Source organism: Gopherus evgoodei, chromosome 3, assembly GCF_007399415.2.
Source record: "Gopherus evgoodei ecotype Sinaloan lineage chromosome 3, rGopEvg1_v1.p, whole genome shotgun sequence".
Lineage (NCBI taxonomy): Eukaryota > Metazoa > Chordata > Testudines > Testudinidae > Gopherus > Gopherus evgoodei.
The window spans coordinates 151,049,506-151,073,334 of NC_044324.1; the positions used below are offsets into that span (position 1 = coordinate 151,049,506).

Genomic DNA, 23,829 nt, shown 5'->3' on the forward strand with positions numbered 1-23,829 from the left:
GCGGTTCGGGGAACGAGAGAGCAAACCGGGAAAGGAGACCAGCTTCGCCGCGGTTTGCTCTCGCGTTCCCGAACCCCCCTGCAAACCGCAGGGAAGGAGACCTGCTTGCTCGGGGTTCCGGGAACGAGAGAGCAAACCGCGGCGAAGCGGGTCTCCTTTCCCGGTTTGCTCTCTCGTTCCCCGAACCGCCGAGCAAGCGGTTCTCCTTCCCTGCGGTTTGCAGGGTGGCTCCGGGAACGCGAGAGCAAACCGCGGCAAAGCTGGTCTCCTTTCCAGGTTTGCTCTCTCGTTCTCGGAACCCCGAGCAAGCAGGTAAGGAGAACCGCTTGCTCGGCGGTTCGGGGAACGAGAGAGCAAACCGGGAAAGGAGACCAGCTTCGCCGCGGTTTGCTCTCTCATTCCCGGAACCCCGAGCAAGCAGGTCTCCTTCCCTGTGGTTTGCAGGGTGGCTCCGGGAACGCGAGAGCAAACCGCGGCAAAGCTGGTCTCCTTTCCCGGTTTGCTCTCTCGTTCCCCGAACCGCCGAGCAAGCGGTTCTCCTTACCTGCTTGCTTGGGGTTCCGGGAACGAGAGAGCAAACCGGGAAAGGAGATCAGCTTGATTACCAGAGGCTTCCTCCTTCCACGGAGGTCAAGAAAAGCGCTGGTAAGTGTTTACATTGGATCACCAGCGCTGGATCCTCTACACCCGAGACAAAACGGTAGTACGGCCAGCGCTGCAAACAGGGAGTTGCAGCGCTGGTGATGCCCTGCAGATGTGTACACCTTCAAAGTTGCAGCGCTGTAACTCCCTCACCAGCGCTGCAACTTTCTGATGTAGACAAGCCCTTACATTCACTCCTTGGGACATGGTCTAATTCAGGGGTCAGCAACCTTTCAGAAGTGGAGTGCCACATCTTCTTTTATTCACTCAGATTTAAAGTTCCACGTGCCGGTAATACATTTTAACATTTTTAGAAGGTCTCTTTCTATAAGTCTATAATATATAACTAAACTATTGTTGTATGTAAAGTAAATAAGGTTTTTAAAATGTTTAAGAAGCTTCATTTGAAATTAAATTAAAATGCAGAGCCCCCCAGACCGGTGGCCAGGACCCGGACAGTGTGAGTGCCACTGAAAATCAGCTTGTGTGCCACCTTTGGTATGCGTGCCATAGGTTACCTACCCCGGTCTAATTAAAATATAACCATGCAAACTATTGTTGCTACCACTGTTATATAATTGCAATGGATCTTCTACAAAAAAAAATGTAACACATGGCCCAAAAGAATTAAGCATCCTGCAGGCTAAATGATCCAAAGCCAACCATTAAAGACATGTTAGCAAGTATGCGAATGGTAATTAGGGCTATTCCATGTTAGATAGTCTAGAACTTTGAAGTGCAAACCTGTATTGTTAGAGAATTAGATGTGATACTAATTGTGTATGTCACTATAGCTATTGATTCAGAGATCAAAAGGGAATATTAACATTTAGATTAATCTCGATTGCAATAATGTCATTGTCTACATGTCTCTTTAAAGATTGTGATAGACTGCCTAATGGATAAGTTATTTTATGCTAATCCATGTAGTTAATTACCAGTGATGTTTGGGAAAGGGAAGGTTACATCAAAAGCCTATTGTTCACCCACGACTGTATGGTCAAGTGGGTGCTAGAAAACTGTATAAAAGACCTGTGAGTCCCAATCCTTTTTATTACAGGCCTGCTTGAGGTTTCACGCAGGGGAAGCCTAAACCATAAGGACTGAGATCCCAGTCCTGACTAGACCACCCTGAATATAAACACTGGATTATAACCTTTGAACTATTTCTGAAAGAACTCTTTGCAACAAAGCTCACCATCTCTGCTATGAATCTAAATCTCAAGATTGTGCTCATGTCTGTATGTATAGTGATCTTTTAACCAATACTCCCTCCTTTTCTTTAAGGAATTTTAGTTTAGTTAATAAGAATTGGCTGTAAGCATGTATTTGGGTAAGATCTGAAATACTTATTAATCTGGGAGGCAATGTGTCTGGTCCTTTGGGATTGGTAGAACTTTTTTATATAATGAATAAGATTCAGTAATCGTCATCATATTTGACTTGGGTGTCTGGATGGAGGCCTAAAGCTTGGTTATTTTAAGAGAACTATGTTGTTGGGTAACCCGTGAGGTATTACAGAAGCTGGTTTGTGCTGGCTTGGTAAATCTAAGTACTGGAATATCCACCAGCTTTGGGGATAGTCTGCCCCATTCTTTGCAGTTCACCCTAATTGAGTGACCTTGATTGGCTCCCTAGTACCCCGCTCACACTTCTCTTATGAAGCAGGGAGTCCAAGCTGGTGTAATTTACATACCTAAGGTATGAGTAAGTACTACTTAAAGTAAGGTGGGGAATTGCTACCTCACTGAGTAAATGGATTTGGAGACACATACAGTAGAAGCTTTTTTAAAAAAAACCAAAAACATTGCCAACTGTTACCCCAACAGCTCCCACATGCATCTGCTGTTTTAAACATAGGGGGTAAAAATAGTCACATTCAGATAGCACTCCCTGATACCTTTTGGCAAATGTTTTTAATGGCCACCATTGTACTTGTTCATCTTCCCTGTAATTTCTTTTTCTGTTAACCTGTTTGATAAATGGTGCTGAGGACAGACATTTTCTGGGATGGGTTTGTGTGTACAAGTCTAGAGGGTTGGGCAAATGTTAATATCTGAGGATCACTAGAGCATGAGAGTGAATAGCTGAGCATAAGTATAAAGCAAGATAGGTATCTAAAAGTGCAACCTGACTGGCTATTTAATACAAGCATCAGTCAGCTTTTTGCTGAAATTTGGGTGGCAATATTCATAGCTTTTCTTGCCTCCAGTTGATGGCTGAGATCTCTTTCCTATGTAATTTCTCAAACAGCAAGTGCCTAAGTTACTAAATGCGAAACTTGGCTTCTTATATAGTTTTACATACATTAGTCTGTACCATGAAGACATCTTCCCATTCCAACTCTTAAAAACAATGACATTGCTGTATAAAATTTCCTGTAATAGTACCTTATTTAAAGATCGAATGAAAGAAATGTATTTTCAAACTATGATTACATTATCTGACTGACTTCTGCCCTACTTTTGCAACCTATTTTCAAATTTTCATTTGCAGACAGAATAAGCCAGATAATATTCATATGCAGGGCTAAGGTTATTATTTTTATTGTCTCTAAATAGCTACAGTGTCTAGAAGTGATGACATCTGGTAAATACCAGACATTATATTTATTTTCCAGTTTCTATTACATCAGTCAGCAAACCAATTAATTTCCTAAACTGCTTCAATGTATAAAGCAGAGCAGAATTAAATATGTCCTAATGATTACCTGGGAAGATACTCCAAAGCATCTATATTTTGGCTCATGTTGTGATTCAGCTGGCAATGTTGTAGAATATCCAGTTTCAGAAACAAACTGTTTGAATAATTCAATGCAAATATTGGCCAATGTTTTCCAGTGTGGGTGCCTAAGGTGACACACAGGCACCTGAATCCACATTTACTCAATGGGCGCTGCAGAGAGTCAGCACCTCGGGGTGGGTGGGCGAGGGGAACAAACCACACAGGTAGGGTCCTAACTTGAGGAATCCACATTTATACATTTTGGCCAATAGTCGTGAATTTTTACATTTTTCCACTGAAAAATATTTTCCATGATTTAACCAGCTGTACAGCAAAACAAGGAATTCTCACTACTCGAGTTGTTCAGAAGCTAGAATAGACATTCAGACACTGAGGTGCTGCTGCAAGTTTCCAGGAAAGAGGGTGGGGCTAGAAAGTATGCTTTGCAGCATTCCCTAGCAAATGCTAGGGACTGTGCATCCTAGCTGCTATACAGCCTTAAGAAAGCCCATCTGGCATTGCTGCCAAAGAATAGTGTAACTGCATTTATGTCAAGTATGCATGTATGTTCTGCAGCTTGGGATGTGGTGAGACCACACAAGTTCCAAAGAGCCACACTTTGAAAATCTGATAAAAGGGTGGGTGAACACTATATAAACATCTCCAGTTTACCCCTTGTCCTTTGTACCTTTCATCTGTATTGATGCTGTGACATGTTTTGTTGGCTAAGCGTTCTGGCAGAGATTGAACATAGTAAAGTACAGCTCCTGCTGAAATGTCTGCAGCTTCCACCCACAAAATGATTATTTTACCTCCCCCCTCTTATAAAAGCATGATTCAAGATCAATTTGGATTTAAGGCACTCTATCCATTAAAAGGTCATTAATTCTAAGAACAATCTCTTTGCTGGTGTCCTCATTTTCTGCTCAGTTAAAAAAAATCCTTTGTCAAAATCCTTGAATTGCCTGGGGTTACTGTGAGGCTAAAACAAGTCTCTGAAATGGAAGTTTCTTCATCCCTCGATGAAAAGTTATCTGAAAAATGTCCTGTTTTCAAAATGACCTCTTAGATGTCATGGGTGCTTTCAGGAAGCTTTGTATGCTTCCATATGAGGTAGAGGAGCAGGGAGAGCCAAAGTCATTTATTTTGCAGAAGCTTTTATGTATTAGGAATGCCAAACTCTGTCCCCTTTTAGATTTGAGTCATGCTATAAAAAAAAGCCAAGAAAAAAGGAATACCCCACACACGCATCTTTGACATCTTGCAAAGCAACCAGGACCCAGATTTACACACAGACTACATTTTCATAAAATTTCCATTGGTAATAAAGGGAGAATCGATGTAGGCCTCCAGGACAAACTTCAGCTATTTTTTCTTCCACACGTCAGTGGTGGAAATGGGCAAAAAAACTTCTAGCAGAACTTACCTTCTGTTGCAAGGTGAGAGGTTGTTGAGTGGGTCTCTGTCCCCCACTCCCAACCAGCAGCTTCTCTCACTGAGACCAGGCAGTTATTGAGCATCTCTCTGCTTCCCCCAATCTGTATTATCACTGAGACAAGGGGAATTTCTTCAGACATTTTCCCCATTCCCTGGAGCGGTCTGTCCTCTTCCTTTCAGGCTCTTTTTGCCTCAGTAACTACCAGCTAATGGGGTTCCTTTTTCTACTTCCTCAAACAGACCCAAACAGGGACAGGTCATGGAGACAGGATAGCAGAGCTGGAAAGGAGAGAAGGTCTCATAATCCCACCTACACTGAAGCACCTTCTGCTGATTGCTAGCAGGGATGGAGGAATGTTATTAGCATAGCTGCAAAGGAAGGAGAAACATGCAGGAGACTGCAACCAAAAACTCACCAAATCACTGGTCAGAATGAGAATTGAGGGAAGGACACTTCATGCCAGCATATCCCATTGGGGGTGCTCAGACCTGACTAAGGGGGAACAGAGGGAGTATCAGGGCCCTGAGCTCCGTAGGTCCCCCAAAACATCTGTAATGCCTGTGTAAATAAAGTGAAATGCGGGCAGGGACCGTGAACATAATGTACCAGGGCCCCTAAGTTTCCCTCGACAGGCCTGCTGGTGTGGTCAGGTCTCAGATTTAAGTTTTATTACAGTTTCACTGTGCACACCACTGTTAGAGCTATGGTTCTACATCCTTCCTTGCAAGTTGTGCCTGTGTAATCTCACCTGTGTGAAAGAATAGGCTATAATACTGCAATAGGCATGTATTATGGCACCTCAAGGGTTCATACGAACCTGGTATTTTTCTAGTGAAAACAATGCGTGATTATGGAAATTGTATATGATATAGGCTACCAGGCAAACTTAATATTTCTGAAGATGTTTTAAAAATTACAATAGATTTAAACGGTTTTCTGATAATCATATATGCTTGAAAGATCCCAACCAACTCTCAGATCTTTCCAGCTGTGATAGAGCATTCCATTGTATTACAAGGACTAAAACGTTCCTTCCCTTTCCATTTGGAATTCCAACTAGCACTGACAAAGCGGGTGGGCGCCAGACGAAGGACCATGGCGATGGTGGAGCATCTGCTGAAATGCCGCTGAATTTCTGTGGCATTTCGGAGGCGACGCCTCTCGATGATGTCACTTGTCAGCGGCAAGCATCATCATCAAGAGGCATCGCCGCCGAAATGCTGCAGAAATTCAGCAGCATTTTGGAGGATGCTCCATTGCCGGCCAGGATGCAGGCGCATTTAGATGCCCCCATGGGTGCTATGGCACCCTCGGGCACCGCGTTGGTTCCCCTGCCCTAGAGCATCTCAAAAAATATATATACATAATTATACCAGAATTTAACATGGTCCAAAACCACCTAGTATTCACCATTTCATTCTTAGTAATGGCTGAACCATTTTGGCTAAAAAATTATATTATATATACACACACACACACACACTTATTTCAACATGAGGTAGACACCTGACATGAAAATTTTAGCCCAACTGTTAATGTTTGGCAAAGTAGTACGCAACTGAAAACAGGGTCTTATAATGGGAAATGTCAGAAAACACCACCTATTAATAAGGTTATCAGCCCATCCTATAATATGGAACCCATTCAGCATAGTGCTCTGTCCTTCTCTAGAGGTGCCTGGCCACAAATAGAGGTTGATGAGTTAACTGAAGCTTTGGTAACAGAGGTGACTTTTCTAGCTCAAGCACTAGTGGTTCATGTTTTAAGATCCCAAGATCACAGGTTCAGTATCTGCTTCTTATAACCCTCCCCGCACCACAAGGGATATGGCAGTACATATAGAAAAACCAACCCGAGGTTACCACTGTACTAATTTATGAATCCAACTTTGATCCAGTCTCCTATAATTTACTACCATCGTTATTGGATATTAGCATTTCTGTAAAGAGTTTTAAGTAAACCAAAAAAGGATTGTAACTCATTCAAATTGCTCTGACTCATTATTTGCCATTATATCTTTCATTAAACAGAAGCTAGAAGCTACCATTTAATCTTTATGTATCCGTTTCATCACAGTTGAAGGAAATATTTTCAAGAAGTCTGTGATGGGTTGGGTCACAGAGACCCCTTCGGACTGCCACTTGATGTGCTGAGACTACCTTTGAGCCAATTTTCTCTGACAGTCTGGGTCTCCAGAACCCTGCCTTGTTGAGCCAAGCGCACCAGTCTGCTCCAGCACAGACCCAGGGTCTGAACCACATGCCCAAAAACTGCAGAACTAACTAAAAACAGTTTAAGAAGTGCTCCTGTTTCTAACACCCAGACATCCAGCTCCCAATGGGATCCAAACCCCCAAATAAACCCGTTTTACTCTGTATAAAGCTTATACAAGGTAAACTCCTAAACTGTCCACCCTTTATAACACTGATAAAGAGATATGCACAGCTGTTTGCTCCCAGGAATTACTTACTCTGGGTTAATTAATAAGTAAAAAGTGATTTTATTAAGTATAAAAAACAGGATGTAAGTGGTTCCAAGTAATAACAGACAGAACAAAGTAAGTTACCAAGCAAAATAAAACAAAAAACACACAAGTCTAAGCCTAATACATTAAGAATCTGATTACAGATAAATCTAACCCTCATAGATGTTCCAATAAGCTTCCTTCACTGATTAGACTCCTTTCTAGTCTGGGCCAAATCCGTTCCCAGTGCAATCCTTGTTCCAGCTCAGATGTTAGCTGGAGGATTTCTCATGACTTCAGCCTCCTTTGTTCTGTTCCACCCCCTTTTATAGCTTTGGTACAAGACAGGAATCTTTTGCCTCTCTCGGTCATGCTTCTAAATGGAAAAGCACCAGGTTAAAGATGGATTTCAGTACCAGGTGACATGGTCACATGTCCTGTGAGACCCCAACCCTTCATTCTTCCTGGCCTGACTCAGGAAATCTTGCAAGTAAGCAGAGCCATTTACAACCAATTTTCCTAGTTGATGGGAGCCATCAAGATTCCAAACCACTGTTAATGGTTCACACTTTGCATAATTACAATAGGACCTCAGAGTTATACTTCATATTTCTAGCTTCAGATACAAGAATGATACATTTATACAAATAGGATGAACACTCAGTAGATAAGCTTTTCAATTATATTTTACAAGAGACCTTTTTGCATGAAGCATATTCCAGTTACATTATATTCACACTCATTAGCATATTTTCATAGAATCACATGGAGAGCAACATCACAAAGTCTAATGAAGTCTTTAAATCAAGAGTGGATGCCTTTCTAAAAAATATCTCCTAAACCTTGAGCTCAATTACTGGATGATGGGTATGGCCTTTATTATGCAGGAGGTCAGACTAGATGATCAAAATAGCCCTCTTCTGGCCCTTCAAACAAAATATCAGATTCTACCATTACTTTTCCTTTGGCAACCTCCAAGATTAACAAAGATAACTTCTCCCATGAGAATCTTATAAAGAGGAAAATAAATGGAATTAAAATTCTTCTACCATGGACAACCAAACTTATTTCACAGACAGAAATGAAAGAAAGCCAACGATTTCCAACATTGTCCTACCCAAGTGCAAGTCAAAACAAGGTGCTCAGGGTGGGTGTACTCCCACGGATGTGGAAGCACGTATGGAACAGAGTGGATTTAATGATTTGGTATGTATTTTCCTATTAGGCCACACTCTCCCACCACTAGAGAGAAGTAATGTGACTGCTGTGCAGCAGTGCTCTCTTTCATGCAGAAACAAGTTCTTTTCTGCTCTTTTTAACTTGGGCTTATACGGGCAGTGCTCCTCGCTGGTGCCGAGCAGGGTCAAGCCCAAGATGAGGTGAGGTGGTTTCACAAATTCAAATTCAGACCTGCATTTTACCCCATTATTTTACCTTGCAGTGTGGTAGCCAGAGATCTCTTGCTCATACAGTAAAAGGATTTATCAGCTCCAGTATTTTATACTATTGCAAGTTTGTGGTGTGTGTAATTCCTTCTGCCTGCAAACACATTATATACACGTTATGACTGAGAGGTACAAATCCAAAGTTTATAGTACTTGGGTAATTCATGGTATCCCAGGGCACCTTATGAGACTTTTTTTAAACCGTTGTCTAATAGGTTATCCAATGTTCACAAAGAGGAGCAGCTGACAGGAGATGAATGTCCTGATCTCCCCACCCTCAGCACTTCAACTTTATTCAAATAAAATGTTCTTTGGATAATTGCTTCATCTGAGAAACAAAAATGTTGAAAAGGCTAATATGGGGGGAGGGATAGCTCAGTGGTTTGAGCACTGGCCTGCTAAACCCATGGTTGTGAATTCTATCCTTGAGGGGCCCACTTAGGGATCTGGGGCAAAATCAGTACTTGGTCCTGCTAGTGAAGGCAGGGGGCTGGACTCGATGACCTTCCCCTTCCAGCTCCAAGATAGGTATATCTCCATATTAAATAAAAGGAAAAAGTGAAAGAAAATTCTCTGAAAGAAGAGATTGTGTTGGAGAACAAGCTATCAATTATGAATAATAATGACAAACAGTTATAAATTAATAACAAACTCCATTCTTTAAGTGTAGTCTGTACACAAGATTTAAGGGAGTTTTGACTACATGGGAAGTTTGAAGAGTCTGTGTCATTCCATCATTAAGATGATTTTGGACAATGGAAGGTCTACATTTCTTCAAGATTCTTTAACTGTTAATTTCAACTCCTACTAATCAGATTTACTTGAAAAGTCTCTGAAAGTTCATTCTGTACTGAAAAGTACTGTAACACAAGGAAAGATGTGCTGTATTCCTCGTACACAGCAAAGAGGTTGAATTGCATCACCCCAAACTAGGACCCAAATGAGGTATCATTAAACAAATTACTACCAATCCTCAGGGTTTGTCTAGACTACCTGTCATCGTATCTTTCCCCAATCTGAACCTTAGAGTCCAAAAGTTGGGGTACCAGTATGAATTCCTCTAAGCTTAATTACCTGCTTAGATCTGATAAGCTGCCACCAATCAGGAATTCCAGTGCCTGATACACTCTGGTCCCCCCCAAAAACCTTCCCTGGGGACCCCCAAGACCCAGACCACCTGGATCTTAAAACAAGGAAAGTAAACCCCTTTCCTCACCGTTGCCTCTTCCAGACCTCCCCTCCCTGGGTTACCCTGGAAGATTACCGTGATTCAAACTCCTTGAATCTTAAAACAAAGGGATTCCCCCTTCTCCCCTCCCTTCCCCTTCCCTGTTAAGTACAGACTCAAGTCCCTTGAGCCTCAACAAGGGGAAAAAATCAAACAGGTCTTAAAAACAAAACTTTTAATAAAAAAAAGAAAGAAAAAGATAAAAGTTATCTCTGTAATTTAGATGGTAAAAGTTACAGGGTCTGTCAGCTTATAGAAACTGGATAAAAAGCCTCCTTCAGCAGAAATACAATTTAAAATACTTTCAGCCAAATACACATTTGCAAATACAGAAAACAATCAAAAGACTATAACCGCCTTTCTTACTAAATACTCACTATTCTGAATATATAAGAGACTGTAGCAGGGAGATTGGCAAGAAACCTGGTTGCACGTCTAGCCCCTTCCAGGACCCAGAGAGAACAAAGCCAAACCCAAAAAACACAAACAAAGGCTTCTCTCCACCGAGAGTTGAAAGTATCTTGTTTCCTGATTGGTCCTCTGGTCAGGTGTTTGGTTCCCTGTTTGTTAACCCTTTACAGGTAAAAGAGACATTAACCCTTAACTATCTGTTTATGACACTACCCACTGGATCAGCAGACAGTGATGGATCCAGCGGGGGTTGATTTATCGCATCTATAATAGACATGATAAATTGACTGCTGAGCGCTTTCCCGTCGACTCCAGTACTCCACCTGAACAAGGAGCACAAGTGGAGTCGATGAGAGAGCATCAGCTGTTGACTTTCCACAGTGAAGACACCGCAGTAAGTAGATCTAAGTACATTGACTTCAGCTACACTATTCTTGTAGCTGAAATGGGTATCTTAGATCGACCCCGTGTGGTAGTGGGGACCACTTTCCTGAAACACCTCTTCTGGCCTTCAAACAACCCCTCAAACTCATCATTAGAAGCAAGATCCCCACAGACCAGGGCACTCCAACTAAAACAAGCATCAGATCCTGCCAGAACGAATATGAAATCTGTAGACATCTCTATTATAATGTGATTAATACCCCCCCCCAACACACCTTTCAAGATCCATGGATCCTACACATGCCCATCACAACAGGTGGTGTACCTCATCCAATGCACTGAATGCCCCAACAACAATTATAGGGGTGAACCCAGACCATCAATGTGCTCTCAAATAAACTACAGGAAAATGGTAAAAGACCAAAACACCATATCACTTGTGGACAAACACTTTTCACAAAGCCTTCTTTCCATATCTGACCTCTCAGTTCTTATCTTCAACATAAGCCTGGGAACTTAAATCCATAACTTGCTAGACACTATAAATCATGGACTCTGTATTGGTACTGTATTTATGGCTTTACAACAATCTGTACCACTAACTCTCCTTTTTCGTCCTACAACTGCAGATGTGTTATCTGCCCACTTCACCTTGAATGGTCTCATGCAATCTTTTAACATATGCTAACTTTCTGTTCCATCTTCTATTTAGCAGTGACACTGAGGACCTGAAGAAGAGTTCTGGGTCAGCTTGAAAGCTTGTCTTTCTCAAAGATATTACTTCACTCACATTATCTCTCTAAACCTTCTAGATTACTTTGAAAATATCAACCATAGAGACTGTGTGGATGTCTGCCTTTTTTGCTTTTCTCCCTCCCACACCATTCCTTTTTATTCTTCCTCTTCCCTACAATCCCATGCTGATTCCCCCCCACCATCACCACCACCAGCATTCATCACCTATCTTGCAGCTCGCCATCTGTTTGATGTACTGATGAGCCAGGCTGACAGAGGTCAGCTAGACTGAGGCAGCACCACCTGCAGTGAATGAAGCAGCGCTGTGTCTAATTGACAGGAGGCATCATGTTCAGCTAAGCCACTTTCAGCTAGGCTCACTGGACCATCACACAGGACAGGAAGGGTCAAGGACCAGCGAACAGGTCATTAAAAAAAGAGAAATGTATAAAAGTAGTAATGCATTAGAAATCTTGAAGGGCTACATGTGACCCACAAACTGACTGCAATTTGGCCACTGGTGAATTATCTGAACTTTCCACCTGGCCAAGGCAGGCTTTTATTTGGACTGGCTTTATTTTCAATATTCTTACTAAATCTTGGCAGGTTATGTAGCAGTTCACATATTTTGAAAGAAGAATATCCAGATGCATGCTACCATGTTATAATTTAGAGTTTGCTTAAAACAATTCTGTATATTCAATCTGTTGGTTGATGAGCTTTATCTCCTTGATGAACAGTTCTGCTAAAAATAGCTATGGGAGGTGGTGGTGATTCAGTGAAAACAAATGGAACTCTACAACATCTGTTCCACTCTGATCAGACAGATTTTATTAAGGACTTTTGGTCACATAGAGATTATACCGCAGGCAAAGCTCAAATGAGATAAATGAGATAAACAAAAACAGATCTCTAGACGACAAGTGATTTTAAACACTATAGAACATTAAAAAATAAAGTGAGCTTCTTAAACCTGTAGTGTATCATTTTTCTAAACTCACATATAGAGGCATACATTCATCAAGCAAGTAGAGTTTGGTTGCAGATATAACTGTAGAATACGGCACGGGTATCCTCTTGTGCTGCCCTTCCTTTGAATATTATAACTCCACTACCCAGCGTCTTAATAAAATTGAGTTAGTGCCAAGAAAGAGCAAGTTGCTATTTTAAAGCTTTTAGAGGAGCTACAAGGCTTTGCCTATCTAATGCTGATCTTTTAAAATTGTACTACTCCAGTTTTCTTTGGCAAAACATTATAACTAATAACAGCACTATTAGACATAAAAATTCAAATCATCATTATGGTTCACATCTTGAAAACAAGGAGCCAGAAACGGACCTGAGTGGTAGATTTTCATCGTTTTTAAAAAAAAACCTCCCCTGTTGGTGCTCTGTGCAATCACTTGATTCAAGTTCCATGTATTGCCAGTCCTGAAGGTTCAAAAAGTCAGATCCCCCAAAATCATTACATTGGCCCAAAATTCATGAACTTTGTAAAATGAAAAATATATTTTGGTCTGTCTTTGATTTTGACCTTCTCATGCCCATCCTTAAGAAGTGCATAAAAAATAGCTTAGAAGTAGTTCACTGTCACACACCTTGAATCTAGCTCACTTTGCTTTTCCAAAATCTCTATCCAGATTCTGGAATCTTAAACAATGAAAAATGAGTCAAGGCCCCAAAGGGATAATTTTTAAAAAAATACAACAACATTGAGATGGTTCTTTTTTTCCTTCTGCTTTTAACTCTTTAATGGATCATCGTGTATAGCTCTTTACAACCATGAGGGCTAGAAACTTACTCCTTTTATAAATGAAACTGAGATCTTCACTTTATTACATGTCTCTAGAAGCTGGGGCTTTAACAAAAAATATCAAATGTTATAAAAAAGAAAAGGAAAGGAAGGAAAAGCCACAGGAGCAAGTCATACTGCACATCTGCCACTTACTAGCTTTCTAAATGCACCTTTTTCTTTCTGATGGTGGTTTTATATCTTCCTTTAATTCTTTGTAACAAATTTCTGGATTCTTCTATGGAACCACCCCATTAACAGGTATTGGAACCCTGTATGGAAATACTAACTACTTCCTGATAACAAGCTACAGGCATCACAGTTAGTTAAACCAACCCTGGATATAAGAAGGGTGGATGTAGCCATGTGAACACAGGAATATAGGGGATACTAAGGGAAGAACCATCATAATAGGTAAATCTGGGGAGAAGGCTTGTGCTGGAGTCTGTATTGTATTAACTTTTTAATAAAACCAAAGCCTAAGAAGGGGCTGAATTTTGAATCTAATTAGTGTGTTGACTAGATTTTAGAGCCCTAATATGGGATGCGTTGAGGCTCTGTTCAAAACATTTGTGACACTGGCAGACCAGCCAGCCTGTGTATGACACATAATGTAACAATAACCATTACAATTGTATCAGGACAATTCACTTGTATGTGAATTTCAAAGAGATGTACTACACCAGCAATCTTAACCCATTCATTTGTAGGAATAGAAATCAAGGGTAGATGTTACGTGTATTTGTCTGTGTTTACCTATATCCTGTTAGAAGTTGTCAATGTATCTGAATTAACTTTTAGATGCTAAAACCTTTTCATCTCTTAATTGCCTTACATTATATATGTGACTGTGTCCAGTTTATCTAACATCTTTGATCTTAAAGTTATGTAGGAAGCTAACATCTACATGGTCTTCAGCTTCTCAATCTTTATTATAATAGAGGACTGGCTACTTACTCACTCATTTACATAAGGCAATTTACCTCTCTGTTCATAGGAAATAGATTAACTTCAAAGCAAAGCTCAACAAGTGACCTGCATGGCCTATTCTTTCTCGGAGGAAAACCGTGCTGTGTCAATTTCTGTGAGGAGGCTGGTCAGCCTGGTAGAGAGTTATGAAAGTCAAACCTTGGGCCTGATTCTGCATCTCCAGTCTGCTGATTTTTGAATAGGAAAAGGTTTAAGTCACGGGACTGAGAACTTCCCGATTGTTATTTGGAATATCCTGGAAAATACATGGAAAGACTAGCTTTGCAGAACACGAACACCAAAAGTGTCAAGCAGATGAGAATCAAAATCAGGAAGCTACCCACCAATGAGCCATGGAGCTGAAAGGGAAAGAGGACCTAGACAAGCAGGAAGAGAGGAAGTATAATCTGGACAAAATGGCAAAACGTGGACAGATCTCAGAGCAACCAGTCTCTCCCTCCATTCAAGGACTCTCAGCTTGGACAAGCTGTGCCCTGCATACAAGGAAACATACTGCATTGAAGAGTACCTTTTCCTGATTTATCTTAAATTGTTACCCAGACACTTCAACTTGAACACACTAGATTAGATAGAACAGTAAAATGAGTTTATTAACTACAAAAAGATAGATTTTAAGTGAGTACAAGTAATGAGGCATAAAAGGCTGAAGTGGTTACAAGATAAAATGCTTACTAGTATCTACTTAAACTATCCTAGCTGAAAAGCAGACGTTCTCACCACATGCTCCAGCAGATTACTGACCAAGCTCTCCAGGTCAGGTCCCCCGCACTCCCAAAGGCCAACAGCTATTTATTTTGTCTTCTCAGGTGCAAATAAGGAGGTGGACAGGAAGAGAAAGAAGGGTGTCTTGGGGTGTTTGTCCCTCCCTTATAGTTTCAGTCCCCCTCTAGAAAAACATTTCCAGCTGAGAACCAGGAAACAGTCTGTGTGGCAGGATATTCCTTACTGTTTTCCCCCCTCCTGTTTGAATCCCCCTCCACCCAGGCTTGATCACACTTGTTATTGCTTAAATGCAAATTAAAGCAAGCACACATTCCTTCCTGTGTTTAGGATACACCTGACTTCTGTGTGGGCAAGAATGTGGGGTTTGGAACATGTGTTAATAACATCATACAGGGAACTCTTATAAATTCAAGTACAATGTTGCCACAGATTTTATCAGGACAATACTGACTAGAAAACTGAGTTTTCAAATGATACCTTATAAGGCATTCCTTCTACAAAGATTACTACCATAGCGTGTAGGGTGTGAACACAGAGGTGTATTCCATCACAGTAACATCTTTTATGGGATGAACTTCTACTGATGAAAGAGACAAGCCTTTGAGCACCAAGCTCTTCTTCAGGTATGTCTGTCATCACTTTTTAAGAGGGAAAATTTTTCTGTTGGTGATGGGATCATAAGTTTATTAATTTTCAAGTCATCCTTCCAAACTGCCTTACGGAGTTAAATATTTGCCTTTATTTTTCCAAAAGTGGCCCTATTCATTCCTTTCTGGTTTGGGTAGAGAAGGCCAGCCTGACAGTTTCATTATCACAGATGGTTTGGAGGAGCAATAAATGCAAGCTCCTCAGAAGCCCCAGATAGCAGCCACCTTTGATGGGTCCCCCAAACAACGCTTCAACTGTTTCTTCTACTGCATGCCCCAGGCTGCCTCATATTAGGAACTAGGCAGGACTGGGGAGGCAGCTGCCAACTGGAACTCTCAAGCTGTCCAGGTGTGTGCAGTAAATCCTCATGCACACCAGAGGTACTAGGTGAATTGATTTCTTTTTAAAAAACAACATTTCTCAGTTTTGGGTTTAAATATATATTTTGTTTTCTTTTTTGGATGTTCTGTGACAGGCAGATGCATTTCGAGGCATCCCATAAGATGGTGCATTTTAGAATTCTCATTAAAAGTGAAGGCTAATCTATGATTTCATTGTTGCATAATTCCCAGTTTGCCACGCAATTCACAGTACAGCACTGCCACATAAACTTGGGATGTCAGGAGGAAAAGGCTTTCTGCAATTTAGGGTCTGGCACACTAATGAATACAGCGCTCTTCTGAGGACTGAAAAATTGTGATATGGACCTGATGGAAATAACTATTACAAAAATTAAATTCTATCAAAGTAAGGAAAAATGAGAGAATTAACAAAAACTCTACTTGTGAAATACAATTTACTGATAAATATAGTAACAAACACCTCATGTAGCATTTTCATTCATACATCTCAAAACACTTACAACAATGGGTACAAATTACCACCACTGAAAAAATTAAGGCACAGAGGGTGACCATACTTGCCAGAGATCATTGGCAGAATCAGGAATACAATCCAACTCTCATCCACTAGATTAGTTTCCTCTCTATATACCACTTATACTTTGCTAAGGAAACTACTGCTCCACGGAGTTGCGCAAAAAAAACGTGCCTTCCAGGAAGAAATCCTCTTGACATACCAGTTTGTCTTCACCTGACTGATTTGAAAAGTCAAATCCACTTTTAACATCTACAAATCACCTGCTTTTGACTTGTATTCAAACATCCAGATTGGATTGGGAGTGTAAGTGTGGGCCTATAATAAAAAGGTCAGTGGACCTATAATAAAAAGTCTGAACTGTCTTTAAAGTACTATTTGTTATTAAGTTGGATAGTTACCCTCTCCTCACTCAAAGGCTAGGTCTACACTACCGTGGTGAACTGACCTATGCTACGCAACTCCAGCTACGTGAATAATGTAGCTGGAGTCGACGTACTTTAGGTAGAGTTACTGCGGGGTCAGCCCCCAGTGGGATAGACAGGAGAAACTCTCCCGAAGACTTACTTTACTCTTCTCATTGGGGGTAGAGTACAGGGGTCAACTGGAGAGCAATCTGCAATCGATTTGGTGGGTCTTTATTAGGCCTGCTAAATTGGCTGTCGGTGGATCAATATCAGAGCATCGATCCTAGTTGTAGTGTAGACCTGCCCAAAGATAATGATGTTCCAGTTTAATAAAAATCTTGAGGGAGGAGACATTTCCTTTTGGTACTCAGATATTGTAAAATGTCATTTTTACAAAGAATTACATGACCCCTTTATGTAGATGAAAAATGTAATCAGTGTTGAAGCTTGCAGTGTTAAATGTAATTGTATGATTCAGACTAAATCAATAGCTTCATGTTTGCAGATTTTTTTTATCCTGAAAATGTTCAGCTTTTTGCTTCTGCTCCAGTTTCTTCTTTCCCCATCCTCTCTTTTCATTGGCAAAATGGAAAAAAGGGAATTGATGGAAAAAAGGAAAAGAGAGTAGTTTAGGGTATAAAATCCCTGAAACTGAACACCCTCAAATTTTCTGTTTTTACAAAGTCAGTTAAGTGAAAGTTGTTTGTTTTTTAAAAATATGGAACAGGAATTATTTTTATTGTGTGTGAGAGAAGTCTTCCATTTTTGAACCAATTCTAATATTTAATGGATTTTTAGGTCTGTTTTCAATTTTCAGGTTAGGAAGACAGTCAGTACTATGTGACTAGCCAACTCTCCACAGACTTGGCAAGTTCTCCACAGGCCACTGGTAGTGGAGATCTGCAGGTTAAGAACTGCTGCTTTAAGTAATCCCAGAGTAAAGCGAGATCAGATTAATCTTCTAGATGAGGAATAAAATGACTACTTCTTTCCAGCCTTTGGCATTCTAACAATGCCTTTTCCTTCAAGAGATTCAGAGCTGTGTAAGCATTCTAACTCCTGTCCAAAACAGGTCAAAAAGATGATAGCATGTGGAAAGTGTTCTGTGATTGGTCATCTCATTTGATAGATTAAAATGTGTTCATCTCTGATCATATTTATCTAGAGAGAATTATAATAGTGAACCCTTGGGTATCAGTCATGCAGAGATACGTATAACATATGGTGCCTTCCAGTTCATGCCTAATTTAAAATTGAAGTTTTGTTGTACAGATTCAAGTATGTAGTCCTATAAGTGGAATCACCTGGGACTGTTACTTGATCAGAGTTTTAATTAGCTGTAATTTAATAGCCTAAAAACATCAGTTCTGGAACCCCTAAAATTAGTATTCTGAAAGAAACATTTTCCAAGTAAAGAAGTGTTCATTTTAAATTTTTTTGCCCATCTCTGTTAAATACTTCCTTCAACTTTTCCATGTAAGCAATTGCTATAATTGGCACATAGACATCATATGATAAGGACCAGGAGGAGGATGGTCTGTGAGATAGCAATAGGGAAGAGAGGTGATTGAGAAATTATACTGAGATTTGGGCCCCCGCTACGAAAAACTTCAAACTCCTCTGAATGAGGGTAAAGGAAATTAAGAGAATTTTTCTCCTGATTAGGTCTGAAATGAACCAGAATCCTGGATGTGGACACCCCTGAACTTCGGGAAAGTTCAGATTCAGACCCAATCTTGTGATTAGCCACAAGTTCTATAACAGACTAAAACCAAAGTTTCTCCCTGCTTTGGGAAAGGTCAGATCATGACAGGCTGAGGCTTGGGCCTATCTTCGGCCATGATGAAAAGATATTGAGAACTACAGTGTCCAACTGTTGTTTCAAATAGGTTTGCTGAGATCAGTGTAGGAGTTTCACTCTCCTACACCTGCATCAGAAGTGGTGGACAATGTATTTATTTAGAAAGAAAGTCTGCAAGCCCTATTTTTGGCACTAGAGGCACAAGGCCACCCAGAGAGAATCTCTTCTGTTTCCAGGCTCTTTACATTCCCACTCCCTCCTTGTGAGGAAAGGCAAAGACTGTTCCCATCTTCTACAGTGGTACCAGTGTTTAATCATGAATAATGTGATTATAGCCTCCACTGGAGTCACTCTAGCCATGAGATGAGAAACTCCAGCCCTCATGCTATTTTTGGCTTCCTGCCAGGGAAGAGCAGTCAATCAAAGCTGAGGTCCAAGTCAGGCAGTGCTCTTCCTCTCCCTCCTTCCCTCTACCACCCCACCCCTCAGAAGTCTGAGCAGTTTTGGGGTAGAGGAAATGAAGCAGCTCCCATAAGCAATGGGTCAGTCTCCTCCCTGCTCCTCCTCTCTCCATGCCAGCAAAACCAGGCCTGGGAAGGGAGAAGGAGGGGAATAACTCTGGAATTCCAGCAGAGGCTGGGAAGTAAGGGGATCCTACTGCAGAGCCTCACCCCCAGGCCTGAGGGAAGGGAGAAAGAACCCCTGAAGCTGAAGGAGGAACCGAGGTGCACTGAGGGGAAGTGGCAGATGTGGGGCTGGGGCAGCAGAACTGTTGTGCAAAGCTGATGTGGGGGATGGGGGCACAATTTATTGGTGGGCTGGTGAGATGCAGAATTAATTGTTGAGCTGGAGGGTGAGCAAATATGGTGGGTGTAGAATGCAGAATTCATTCCTTCAACTACTGGGGTTTGGGGAAAGCTGGAAGTTCCACACTATCAGGCTGCCAGTGAGAGCTCCTGTGGGCAGGGACCAGAATCACCTTACTCTGCACATTGGAGCACTGGCAAAACTCTCACCCACACACTTTAGCGGTTGGCTAGGGGAATTAAAAAGAGAGAGAGAGAGAGACCAAAAGATTGCTTTAAAAATATGATTTGGGGCCAATATGATGGGGGGGGATCCTGATCATTTTTGAATGTTTGGGGTTGGCAATACTGCTCTTATAGCTGTATATATTGATTCTTTTTGTGTCCAGGTGCTTCAGTCTATAGCCCACCCCAGGGCTCTTGCTTGTTCCCCATTGTGCCCTTAACTGCCCACCCTCCCAATGGATGGCCCCAGTCTTAGTTCCTTCTCTGTGCTCCCAGAGACTGTTAACCCTTCTCCCACAACCAGCTTCTTCCTTCCTGCTACCAGTCCCTTTTTCTTGCCACTAGGGCTGCTTCCCCCTCTTCTGGAAGAGTTGTTTTGAACTGCTGCCTTTTTAAACAGACTGCAGGGAGGAGGACTGCTTTAAGCCTAGCCTAAAAGGCTGAATAGGAAGCAATAAGAGGTACTGAAAATGTTAATGAGCGCTTTAAGTGGAATAGAATCATAGGGAGTTTATTATAAGACATCACAGTAGTGGTAGGGCTGCCTAAGCTATGCTGGGGACTGTTTCAGCCCCCGCAGCAACCCAGCATTAGAAGGGCACAAAGGTTGCTTACAACTATCTTTCCCAGACATTCCAGAGATGCAGCACAAAACTGACAATCCAGGTATGGGGAAGAGCACCCCATATTTGTGCTTCTGGAAAGTGGATATGTGACTAGCTGTTTCATTTGGACCAGATTCCCCCTCATATATGCACATGCTTCCTTCAGTCTGTTTTTCCTAGGCAGATGGAGGCTATAAGCTTTAGTGTATTAAATACTGAAACAGTTAATTAAAAACTTAAGGACACCACTAGTCACTCGAAGCATAAGTGTAATTCTCAACAGCATGATTGGACATTATGTGTGTACAACAAAAGGAGAACAGAGTCCTTGAGGTGAGTCTTCACTTTCCATCATTTATCTTATTAAACAACATCACAGGCAGCATAGCCAGAGGTCAGCAAGTAGGGTCAACAATAAAAAAAACATATTATTGGCAGAAGTCCTTTGGTTCTAGCTCCCGTTCACAATATAATAAAACTGTGGAAATGAAATGTTAAATGTCAGACAGTTTGGGTGAGTGTGAAAGTAGAGAAGTTCTATTTTTGTCTCAAGGACAGTAAATATGGCATCTCTCAGACTGATAAAAGCCTTGCATCATAAAAAGATATTTAAAGGAAGAACAAAGTGGACTAATCATGTCTGAAAGAAATCCAAAAATATTCCATATTTCTTGTGATATTACTGTACCTCGTAAGCAGCTATTTATATTTTCCTAACAAAATGCCTGACCATTATATAACCAAAAGGAGGAAGATTTTAAGTAGCTTTGAGCTCTTAACATTTGTCTAACAAGCACAGAGGCCAACATCCTCCTCATTCCCATTAGCCATCCTGCTCTTCTGGACAGTTTTCTATTGACTAATGAAACATGGTGCAGATAGTTGTTTGGAAATTAATGTTCTATCATCTGGCTGTTTCCAGGCATTCTAGCTAATAAGAAACAGCAGCTCACATGGATTCCTTCAAACTGTCAGATATGATCACTGATCCTCAGCTACCCTGATGCCACCTCATGCTGCCCTCCCAGTGCAGTGTGGGCCTAAGAAGCCAAGGTGGTGTAGAGCTACCATAATGGCTACTATACTAACCCATTCCTTACAGATACTCTAATTTAAGCTGGAGCCACCCAAATGCCTGGGAAGCACCCCCATGCTGAAAAAACACTTTTACATCCCAATTCTGAAAGAGGCTGACCACACCAAAGCCAGGATCAGGACAATAGTCTCTGGCAACATGCAGAATTAAATATTTTTCAGTGGGTATCAATCCAGCCATCAGGTTACAATACCTAAGCCCAAAGTAGTAATGGTTAATCAGGAATTCTTAAGAAAGTAAAATTCAAATAGCTCCACAAACTTCAGCTGGTGACATAAACTTTCCTAACTTCAGGCATCTAGTATATAAGTTCCTTAAAGAAAAGGCCACCTATTATTATAACTGTTCATCTTTGATTGTAACCATTCCTCCAGGGGATTGTAGTAGAGAAAGAACTTCTCTATATGTTATTTTCTTCCATCCTATGGAATTATACCCCTACTATAAGATTCTATATACATTCAAAAACGTAGAGAGTTTAACACTGTCTATTCAATACTACAGGTTTGTAGAGTAATTTCTTTATAACCCTATTCAATTTCTAAATAACCATATTCATTTCTATATGACTTTTCAATCAAGGAAAAATTAAAAGTCATATGTACATAAAAGTTAACTATAATCTGGTTTGTAACTTTGATAACAGCTTATATCTGTGCAGCACCCCAATATTACAGTCCTAACCCTTACCTGATTATGCTGGTTTTAATATTTTTTCCAAAACAGTGGAAGCAAATTCAGCCGTATTCAACTGTGACTGGATAATTCTCTTATTTATACAGTGAAAAAATGCCTCACAACAGCTACATTTGAAAGATGAAAGAAGCCAAGTTCATGCACACAAAACTTGTCCAAACAATTTGTAACGCAAAGAAAAAGCAGCAGCAATCCCAACTCCCAATTTTTCCTGAGATGATATCTAACCTGGCATGTTTCAGCCCAGAGTGAATGTTTATGCATAAGCTATGACAACTGGATAAACCATTCAGAATGGAAGCTGTATAATCAACATTTGCAATTCCTGTGTTCTCACAGGTTACTCTGAGTCCTGCACTGTAACTGTAGTGCAGCATGGCTAGTAGTCATCCTCCTTACTCTGAAAAGATGGGACTAGAACAGTAATCAGGGAGCTGCTGAGTAACTCATCCCTCCCACACACTTCCCCAAAGCAAATAACGGCAGCTGCTTTTTATACTCCTGTGCAGAAGTAATGGCTTTCTGCAGCATTAGAAGTGGATTTAAAAAAACTTTTCTTGTATTATTGATAATGCACTAATTGGGACAGTGGGCATCTGAAAATTCTCCTGCTCTCATCCTTGGCAACAAGAAGCCAGGACTCCCCCTTCACATCCAACCCCCCACCAAATCCCAAATGACACTGTTCTACAGTAATGGACCCACATCCTGGAGTGTTGCTGTTGCTAGCTGTGGTTGTTTATTTTTAAGGTTTTCAAGCCTCTGTGGATATGTCTACATTGCAGCTGGGAGCTTTGATTCTCAGCACTTGTTTCATAAGCACTGACTTTTGTTTTTGCCAGTGGGTGCTTTTGAAGAGGTGTGTGTTAAGGGGTTACCCTCTACCAGTTTTGGGGGGAGCCTATTTATACACTTCTTTCATATTTAGTTATTGCATGTCAATCATTGGTATCTTTACTTTAATATGATTCAATTGTTATGAACTACCTAATTATATTATCATAAATTACAGTATATTAAAATCATTGCAATCACCTACAAGCCATCTTCACTGATGTCCCATTTTAAAGACATGTCTGCTGATAGTTTCATCCCGAAAGCTACAGTGAATCTTATTTATATCTAGGTTTCCTGGTATTGTTTTGTCACATGTTAAGGACAGCTACATTATTCAGTTGCATCCCATTGCTAACTAGAGATAACTTTTAAGTCTTCTGAAGCTGGAGAAGGAGATCAGAATGATACAGGCACACCGAGAAGGTGCAACAGGGCTCACTCACCACTCATCTCCTGACAGCTGTCATGGGAATTAGCTCTGCATGTTAGTGTGCCCCCTCCAGGTGGTACCTCACCACTATCACTCCTGCTCTAGGACCCATGTCTCTCCAAGCACCGCAGCAATATCTTCAGCAACAGAGTTCTCAGGCCATGCTGCACACTATGCTTCCCCCATTCTGGGGGACCTCCTGTCCAGCCACTTCCCTTAGGGGCCACTACAGCAAATTGTCTGGCCACTTCCTTGCAATCCAGCATCCTCTTTGCCCTGCCTACAAACCCCATCAGCCAGCCAGGATCAGTTCCAGGTCCCTGCTAGCAGTACTGCTCTGCCCAGGGTGCTGATAACTCACTCAGCACTCCAGAAACACAGTCTTTTCTCTTTAGACTCCCAGCAGAGAATGGCCCTCTTTTGCCC

General features: G+C 41.1%; 1 long non-coding RNA gene across 1 annotated transcript; it reads right to left on the bottom strand.

Moving 5' to 3' along the window:
• Positions 1-1,714: 1,714 nt before the first annotated feature.
• On the bottom strand, positions 1,715-23,057 carry LOC115647559. Its single transcript, XR_003999349.1, has 3 exons — positions 23,048-23,057; positions 11,837-11,842; positions 1,715-1,798 (listed from the first exon to the last, which is right to left on the bottom strand). It is a non-coding gene; the product is annotated as an uncharacterized LOC115647559 (long non-coding RNA).
• Between the last annotated feature and the right edge of the window lie 772 nt (positions 23,058-23,829).